Source organism: Cyanistes caeruleus, chromosome 3 (genome assembly GCF_971803275.1).
Source record: "Cyanistes caeruleus chromosome 3, bCyaCae1.hap1.1, whole genome shotgun sequence".
Taxonomy (NCBI): Eukaryota; Metazoa; Chordata; class Aves; order Passeriformes; family Paridae; genus Cyanistes; species Cyanistes caeruleus.
In genome coordinates, this window is record NC_141703.1 from 78,686,855 (window position 1) to 78,696,757 (window position 9,903).

Below are 9,903 nucleotides of genomic sequence, written 5' to 3' on the forward strand. Positions count from 1 at the left end.
ACACTGAGATGTGGGAGAGAATTGGAGGAGTAAAAGTGAGGAAACTGAATTGAGATAAAGAGAGTTTAGTAGGTGAAGCAACAGCTACACACACAAGAAAAGCAAACTGAGGAATTTCCCAATTCCTATGGGCAGGGAGGTTTTCAGCCATCTCCAGGACAGCAAAGCTCCATCATGCGCAACATTGACTTGGGAAGACAAACACCATCACTCCAAATGCCTTCCCCTTACTTCTTTCCACACACCAGCTCAGCTTTATATACTATGTATGATGCCATATGGTCTGGAATATCCCTGTCAGTTGGGATCATCTGTCCCAGCTGTGTCCTCACTCAACTCCTTGTGCATCCCCACTCTCCACGCTGATGGGCTGGGTGAGAAGCAGAAAAGACCTTAAATCTGTGTAAGATCTTCTGAGCAGTAACTAAAATACCTCTGTTATCAACACTGTTTCCAACACTAATGCAAAATTTGCCACCTGCAAAGTCAAAAAATTTCATTGTCTGGGGGAAAAAAATGATGCAACAAAGGAACAGAGGAAAGTCTCCAATTCACATTTTCAAATCCTCAAAGAATTTTGTGGAAGTAAATGTTTAGAAAAGATGGATTGGGACAAGCAGTTAGCAGTGGGTTCTTGACTTTAGCTTTTTTCCATGCATGATGCAATGTAATATATTGGGTAGGAAATCAAGAGAATTGCTGAACATTCAGGCGAATCTTGACCTTGCTGAATGTACTGAAAAGCAAATCTCAAGCACTGGTTAAAAGATTATTCCAGAAGATGATTTCAAATTTTTTTAGATAAGTGGCCAAGACACTCCTAAATTTATCTTCACATATCTCAGGCTCCTTCAGTTATGGTACTGGTTTTGTCTCCTTACTCCACCAGTGCAGCACTTTTTTCATGCCCTGATTCATCCCCTTCTTTCACACCTTTTTTCACTCCTAATGGCTTATTTGTTCCAAATGATGATTTCAGGGTATTAGGCTAAATGATTCTAGTGATATAGTTCAATCTGTCAAGCAAAAGGATGCAATAATTAAGGTTTGGTCTAACTTAATAGTTCTCATGAGCTGAAGTTAAAAAGGGGATATAGGACAGAAAACGGAAAATCACACATTGACTGAATTCTTAATCATCTCTGGTGTATAAAAATACCCCAGAAAGAATTACTTTTCATCACATTCTTGGCTAAATGAAGCACACATTCTAATTACAATATTAAGCAAAGTTATAATGATGAAAGGTCAAAGTAATCAAGAACTATCTTTACTCACAGTATGTGCTACCCATTCTTACACAAAGAGCTGTCTCTGCCAGCCCTCATCCCTTGCTGCCTGTGATAAGGAAATTAAGCAATTGTTTTTGAACAGAAGTAAGATCAAGTGACATATTATGACTAATGAAGATATTAGCACTTGCACAGGGAGGACTAAGCAGAATGCAAAGGTTTTTCATTTTAGCTTTCTTCCTTGAAAAACTTTGAGTTCTTTTTCACAGCGTATGGACTGTCCCTGCAACCTGAAGCTTGCTGAATTGGGCTGGCAGAGTCCCAGCCTTAGTTCCTCAGGGACTGGAAGATTTTAGTTCCATCACAGAACAAAGTGTTAGTGTGGTAATGAAATAAGTCTACTCTTTGCATTTCAGCTGTGAAATTCCCCCAGGCTGGGAAGTTCAGAGCCATGACATCTTGCAGCTCTGCAACCTGGTGTCTCAGCAAGAATGGGCCTTCTCATCAACTATACATTTACTCTTAGAACCTAGTTCAAGACTTGAGCTCTGTCTTTAACTTGGTGCCAGAGAGGCAAACAAGAGGTGTGACTCCTTTCTTTTCAATTACACCACTAACAGTTCAGTCTGAAAGTACATCACTTGATTACATCCTTTTGTCCATAAACTTCCTTTGTATCCAGTGCGCTCATTTGTGAGCCAAGACTTGTTTTATGATGTTCTGGAAGCTTTATGTATGCTCTGGTCTGAATCAAGTCATAACAAACATGATTTAGAGCCCAATCTCTCCCCAAAAAAAGGTGGACAGTGAAAAAGAGAAATATTCAATGTAGATTAAATATCTCAGCCCACACCTTCTTTCACTGGTGAATAACTGCAAGTGAGAAGTTGAGTCGACCTAATTTGCTTCAATGATAGTGATCTGTTAGCTCCTTACTGAGAGCACCTCTAGATGATCAGGGTAAAATGAGACTTTTTATCCTGGAAGATAGCTTGAAGGTCTGACTGATACTTAATATTTAGCATCTAAACAAGGCAGAACAGGAGTACACAAGCATTGCTCCACCAAACAAGGATTTTGTTGCATCAGGGGCTTTATGGAGTAAATTTGACATTACTAAAGTCTAGAAACTGAAGCATTAGAGAAAATTGCCATGAGTTTCAGTGGTGTATTGAAATTTGCTGTATTTTATTGCTATACTAGAAGTTTTTTGACTGAAAAACAATAGAAAAAGAGGAGGGACATCTTTAATGATCATCCATGTTTTGGGCTGTACTCTAAGGTGAATTTTTCTTACATTAAAAACTTTCTTTCTTTTCCTCAAATTATTTAAATGACATTGAAATTTTACTTCTACCCTTACCCAAGTCTGAGTCCAAGACATTTGGAAACTGTGAAGATGTTCCAACAGCATATAATTATATTTACCTGCTTTTGCACTTCCTATCATCAAGCAGAAGTACCTGGTTGGAGGACAAGTTGCCACAAACCTGAAGCACTCCAGTCTGCCTGGAAGGCACCTGGAAGGATTTTATTCTTTTTGCTATGAATCCAAACTCCAGTTATCCATTTTCAAGTTCTTACCCCTGAAGAAGGAGACTAAAAGCAGATTGTTCTATGTGATTTCCTACCACATCAGTTACATGTGTGTGTCCAGAGCTTTGTAGAGTTTTGCTGGAATCTTTCTTCATTGAACTACTGATGGTGACTCAACCTTTATTTGGCAGCAGATGTGCTTGTGGAACTGCTGTCTAATCTAATTGATTACCTTCTCTTAGGTAGTAGATATCTTTTAGTCTTAGTTGTATTTAATTAATTCTGACAAGGAGCAATTACACAGACAGTTATTCCATTGGATGTGAAGTGCAATGAGGAGCCTTTAGGCATAGGCTAGGGACAGAAAAATTTTTATCCAAGTCAGCCACAACCAGAGACTGGATATGTGACACCAATCTTGTGGTATTTTCAATACAAGTCATGAATCTAGACCTTTGTGGAAAAGAGCCTACTACTGAGTGCACAGCAAGGTTTCAAAATAACTTTGAGCTGTAAATACTGAAAAGTCAGGAATTATTATTGTGGGTTGTTGGGATTTAGTCTAGTCTAAAAGGTAGTTGAAAGGGAGAAGATGGGTGATAAAAGTCTCATGCCCAGCTTTAAGACAGTTCCCTTCTTGATAAGAGTGGAGATACTTCCTGTGGTTATTTTGGGAATCATTCTTTTTTCTTCTTTAAAAAGCTGTTGTATTAAATTATGTGTCAAGTCCTCCACAGATCAGCTCTGTCCACCACTGACAACCAAGTAGGTTTTATTAAGCTTTTAGCCTGTGTTGTCTTCCTCAACTTTGGGAATTGTTTGTCTTTTGGATGTGAGTTTTCCACCAGAACTCTCTGCATCACTAGATACAAAAAACTTCTAAATGGTCCAAAAAAGCAAGTCAGTTCTCACTTACCTGAGTCAAGGCCATAATTTTATTGGAGAATGTCTTAGAAGTTTGAAATTCTATAGTAGGAAAAAGAAAACACACTGACATGCTTTAAGTTACATTAGACAATTATTATTGTAAATTAATTCAATTAATGTCTTTAGTTGCTTTAGGTCATTCTCTTTTTAAATGTAGTTCCTGGATTTCTTGGTGTTTGTATTAAAGATGTTTGTGTAAAAAAAAGCTGACAAAGCACTCATTATCTGACCTATCTTTTGCGAGAAAAGTGTTGTTTTGGGAATATGGAAAAAGCTGAAAACCATTTCAAACAGATCCTTAGTTTTGAGACATGTAAAGACCATACCCAAAATTAACTCTCATTGGCCTGTGGAATTACCTCTTGATTTCTAAATCTCCAGGAACCACTACAATACAGCAGTGTAAATGTGAGGTTTCACTCTTTGGTGTCAGTTTTTCCATAATGATGTTGCAAAGATACATTAATGTTGCTAGTTAATGAAAGTTAGTCTTTCATTCTTGATGTTACAAATTTAAATTCTTAATATTTTTCCTAAATATTTTTCTTGATTTATGCATGTGAAATGCCTACCTGATTTAGCTTGATTCTTGGCTGGAATCCCTGGAGAAAATTCTCCTTATTCTGTGGTAGAGCAGCCCCTCTGAGTCAGTAGGAAGAGGCAACAGGAGAGCTGCCCACAACTCCACACACAGTATGATTCAGATCTTTGTGGGGGTGTCTCTAAATGCTGTGTAAAAGGCTCTTGCCTCCATCATGATGACATAATACAGGGTTTTAACTTACCAGCTGTGGATGTGCTCTATTTGTTTCCAAACGAATAGTGAACAGACTGCAGATAGTATAAATATTCTATGTAGTTACTCAATAAACCCAAATGGCTGTAAATAAAAAGGACCTTTCTGAATTACCAGTAAATAATAATTTCTCAAAGCCCTTTTGCCCCAGAAGACCTCAATTAGAACTGAAGAGTATGTCAGAAAACATTTAATTACATTCCAGAGGATTCTGTGATTCTGGTTGTATCGACTCGGGTTGTATCGACTACACCTCCCTATTATTCCTGTGCAAAACATACCCTTTTGAATAGTTTTTGTCTTGATTTTGTTTCTGGTTTTGATAAAAGAAACAAAAAACTCTAGGAGGAGTCTTGCTGCCTGTCCACCAATCTGTCATGCTGACCAGAAAATTTACTGTTTCTTAACTTCATGTTTTCAGGGCTAGGTATGGTGCTTACACTGCAGTGGGATCAGATCTGACATCAGCTGAAGTCACTAGCAATAGGTTTAAGTCATAAATTAAGACATCAAAATGAAAATTAACATTTATGAGCCAAGTATCTAAGCTCTTGCCCATGACAGATCCACTCACAGAACCCATGTGGCACTGGAAGCAAGTTGTCTGACCAGACACAAGGGGCTCAACTGACCAGGCTATTGCAAAGGCATTTAAAATCATCTGAAATGCCCTAGGGCTTCTCCAGAAATCTTTATACCTCCCACAGGTCCTTAAAATATATCCATCCCTTAAAATATAGCCTCAGATATCTCAGGTATGATCCCACTACCATTTGTATGTTATGGATTTATGGGAATGTGATTCTAGATTTATCTATTTGCCTGAAGTTTCTACTCATCTTTGGAGGAAAACTGAACCTGGTATTCCATATCCAGTGCATTGAAAGCCTGTTAACATTAAGGACTACAGGGGAACCAAAATTAAGCTAATATTAGTGAATCTACTCTCTGCATCTTGAAGGCTTTAGTCCAGAAACTCATCATGCAGCTTAGAAATGTGGTCCTGTAGCGACTAGGAGGTGCCCCCAGGAAACCTGTAGGACCCTCCACACCCATATGTGAGTGCAAGGTGGCTTAATATTCCTGATATGTAGCTTAATCCACTAGCAAAAAGACATTGACATGAAAGTCTTATGCACAGTAGTCAGGCAAATCTTAACCCACATTGTGTTCTTGGATGTTCCAGAACCCAGACAGTTAGATGAAGAACATGTAGTATGTGCCCTTGTAGCTGATCCCTGAATACAGGGAGAAATGCAGAGTACATTTAGATATTCTATACTCCCCTTGCATGTTTCTTCCTACTCAGGAAAAGAGGGTTGAAGTTTTGTGGCTGCACTGATCAAAGAAAATAGCAAATAGTGGACAGAATTGGCAGCTGATTTTTATTTATTTGTTTGTTTTTGTTTTCTTCAATTTCTTGGACATTTTTGCTTGATTTCACTCTGGTCAAAAGAATTCCTTCTCCTTTTACCAAGACATGAAACCTCAGGATGTTTTTACTTACCTTATATTTATATAAAATATAAATTTATTGCAGATCAGATGCCATGTAGCAGCCACCTATGATGAAGAATAAAATTTGTAATGTGAAGACTCCGTCGTACACAAAAAGGCAGCATCCCTATTTTCATTGGCAGTTTGAACATAACTGGGACTGTACATGTATGTATGTCTTGCATAAATACATCAATTGTACAGATAGATCACTACTACTGCATGGGATGAGGCTTCTGTCTTGGTTTGTGGCTGCATGGGGTATTTCAATGGTCTTTTCCAAAGTGCCTTTAAATGCTATGTAGCCTGAGAATGACTGTCCTCTATTTCAGTGCAGCTATTCAGATAACAACCCAGGTATTTTTTCTTCCGCCGGAACTCTCGCCTCGCTCTTTTCTCTCTGTAATTATGGAGACTTGTATCTGTGTAATCTAGAGGAAATGTCATTCCAACATGAAAACCTTCATTGTGGAGTCTGGAAATCATGCAGCAGTTTAGTGGTTTGAAATTTAGAAAATAGCACATTAACATTTAAATGAAGTGTTAAAATAATAGGCTGCTGCTGAAGTTCAAAGCTGAGGATGTGAATTTTTTACAAAGGGCACTTTGCATCTTCAAAGAAAGAATCACGGGCTTTTGAAAACCCTAAGTTATATCTTGCAGCTAGTGCCAATCCAGTAAACATAAATGAAAAGTGTATGAGAAGAATTACAGAGGCTCCATAGCAATATGCAATATTACCTGGAATGAGAGTATCTGAAAAAAAAAAAAAAAATCTCTTAGGCTTAGTTTACTCATCCTTTCAAAATCAGCTAATTTAACACTTATGACCAGGTGAAGCTTCAGTAAAATCTGAAGCATTTGTCTCTACATGAAGAGGGAGCCATTATCCTTCCATCAGCTACTGTCTCTGAAGAACCATAGGAAATGATTCAGCCCTTATCACTGTCACATCTCATATAGCAGAGGAAAAATATGGATGCTACAAGCAATATTTTATCAAATTTTCCTAAGGAGCACTTGGGTTCCAGCTTCTTCTTTTCCTGGTGCTTCACACTGTAGATAAAGATGTCTACCAGTATGTCTAAAGGCAAAAGAAACCAGACATGAAGTATGAGGTGGTAAAAACCTGCCTGCCAAGTGTTTTCTTAGAAGAGATTCTCAAAAATAAGTTTTCTTAATTTTTAAATACTTTGTGTTACAATTTATCCAATTAAAAGTGTGAAGACACTGCTCAAATGCCGCAGACAAGTGAGCTGTCAACCACTTGGAAAAGAGGAATGTGTTAACTATTTGTGGCCTAATGAGAGACTGTGCTTACTGCTTACCCTCCAAAAGCACACACACACCTTTTACAATACAGAAATCCTGATGAAATAATGAGTCTCTAAATACAAAGAAGGCCTTTAAACTTATTTTGAATACATATGCTGCTTTTTAAAATATAAATAGGCAGTGATGCTGGGGAAGAATAAAATAAACTTCTTTCCATGTTCTTCTGATGGGAGATAAAATAGTTCAAAATGTCATTTGCATCACAGAACTCTTTACTCCTGTGTCCCATTTCTGCCAATTTAAGTGAACATTTTCTCATAAATTTAAGAAAATAGGATTATAGGATGGAATGGGAAATTTCAAGTAAATTTTCCCACTTCATGGAGCATACTGAAGATTGGCATGTCTTGATTTCTTAAATATATCCCTCCTAAAGGCTCACAGTGGGTTTGCAACTTAATAAATAACAGTTTAATCCCATCCTGCTTGTGTAGGCTTTTATGGCATAACAGCTTCAGGGAGTTTGTATGTGTATGTGCGGTATTACATGCTCACACAAATCTGTAACTGATATTTTTTACCTATTTTTAAAAATACACTGCCACCATACCAAATTCTCCCAGCAGCTGTCAGGCTGGGTCCTCCTTCACCCACAGGTATGGGCAGTACAGAACTGGTAGGGAGCACAGATCCCAAAAGGATTCAGGGTCCTTGGAATCATAAGGAATTAGGAACCACACACAGTGGAGACACTGTCCTCTCTTCAGCTGCTTCAGCATGGCCCATAAATGCTGAGGCTATGGAGTGCCCCTAGGGTTTGGGAGGGAACAATACCCAGGACCTCAGTGGAGCAAATCCAGGAAGCCAGAATTGAAGGCTGACAGAAATTCTGGCTCCTTGTCCTTACCTTGAGGTCATGAGGTGGCATGTTCTAAACCTGGAATACTAATACTTGCGAGACACCAGACCAAACCTTTCTACTTTGAGTCTTCCACGCAGCCATGAAAAATACTGCATGTTTCAGCTCTGTATCATTAAACTATAAGGCATCCAATTCAAACTACTTACAAGAAATATCATCTAGGGTGAAAAAAAAAGAGAAACAATATAGAATCATAGAATAGTCTGTGGAATGAAAGTGACCTTAAACATCATCTCATTCCAAAACACTCCCATTTTATTCTGATTGTGTCTAACCTCTGTGGTTTTATCACTAGTCTCATGATACTTAGGTGTTTTCCTTAGCCTCTAAGTCTTATGATACAAGTGTTAGTGGCAGCATCAGAGCAGGAGGAGAGCAAATATTATCTGTCAGCAAAAATATGCTGACAGAGTTATCGAGGAATCCTGAGCCTACTGAACCATTTTCAGACAACCTGGTTTTGCAGACATCTGTCTGTGTCCCAGGGGAGTCTGTGAGAAGTTCATCAGTGCCTGAATTTGCAAATGTGTTGGGAACAGAGGTCCTTTCCAGAGGTCCTTTTCCAGAGGTTGTTACTCTGAGGAGCAGAAATACTTCCTTTGTTCTTGCATCAACAAGAGCACACAACAAATTCATCCTCACAACCAGTATAGTCTGGCTTTTTGGTTGAATCTCTATTTTTTAAGGCAGTATGATTTGCAGTGTCAGCAAATCTGTTTGATCAAGGGGAAAAAAAACAAGGTAGAAAATAAGTTTACTTTGGTTTCACTTTCAGGAAGCCATGTAGGACATGTTATGCTACAGGGATTCCTACTGCTCTGGAGAGTGTTCGGTGTAGGCAAGTAATCACATGCATGGTGTGTGACATCTAGGAGGTTCTCATACCATGGATTGAGCTTTATGACTGTACAGATGCCTTTCATGATTTTTATTCCTATTCATTCTATGAATAAAAAGTATGAGATGTTTAAAATCTCTTCTCATTAGTGACAGCTTTTCTGGAATGACTTTGAGTAACAAAGACATATTATTCAAGAAGATCAACAACAAAAAACGTTGTGGTGTCTGCATATTGTCCCACTTGCTGCATACTGGCCTAAGGACAAATGGAATGGATCGTGATTTGCATGGATATTCTTTGTTGATTCCTGAAACTTCAGATGCCATTCATTAACAAACAATAAAGACTTCATGGTTTCTGATAGCTTTTTAAAATAATTATTTGTAGTTTAGAGAGCCACTTTGAAATTTACTGTCAAATTCCTTCTTAGTCCCAAGAAAATGAGCATAGGGTTAATAAGGGAGAATCTGTCAGGATAAAAAGGAGGTGGGATCATAGCCTTGTTGTGACAAAGCCATCTGAGGTGTCATAGGGGAGGGGCACAGAACTAAGTGCATCAGTAGCACATCAAAGTCTTTCAAATAAAGAATTTTTCAATGAAGCTCTTCAAATTTCATTTTTCATTCAGAAGTTTCAGTTCAATTCTTGCACTTTTTTGCACTGGAAAAGTTAAGATGATGGCAGAAATTGTTCAAGGACTAAGTGTATCTTTTGGAAGGCCAGACAGAGAACAAGACAGAGCACAAAACTCTAGAATCTATGTGCTTTCCCCTAAAAAAATTAATACTTGAGGCCATCTAATTTCTTGCATGTAATCCATTTGAGAGGGGGTCACCATATATGGGACATGATCACGTTGTTTGAAGATTTTTTTGTA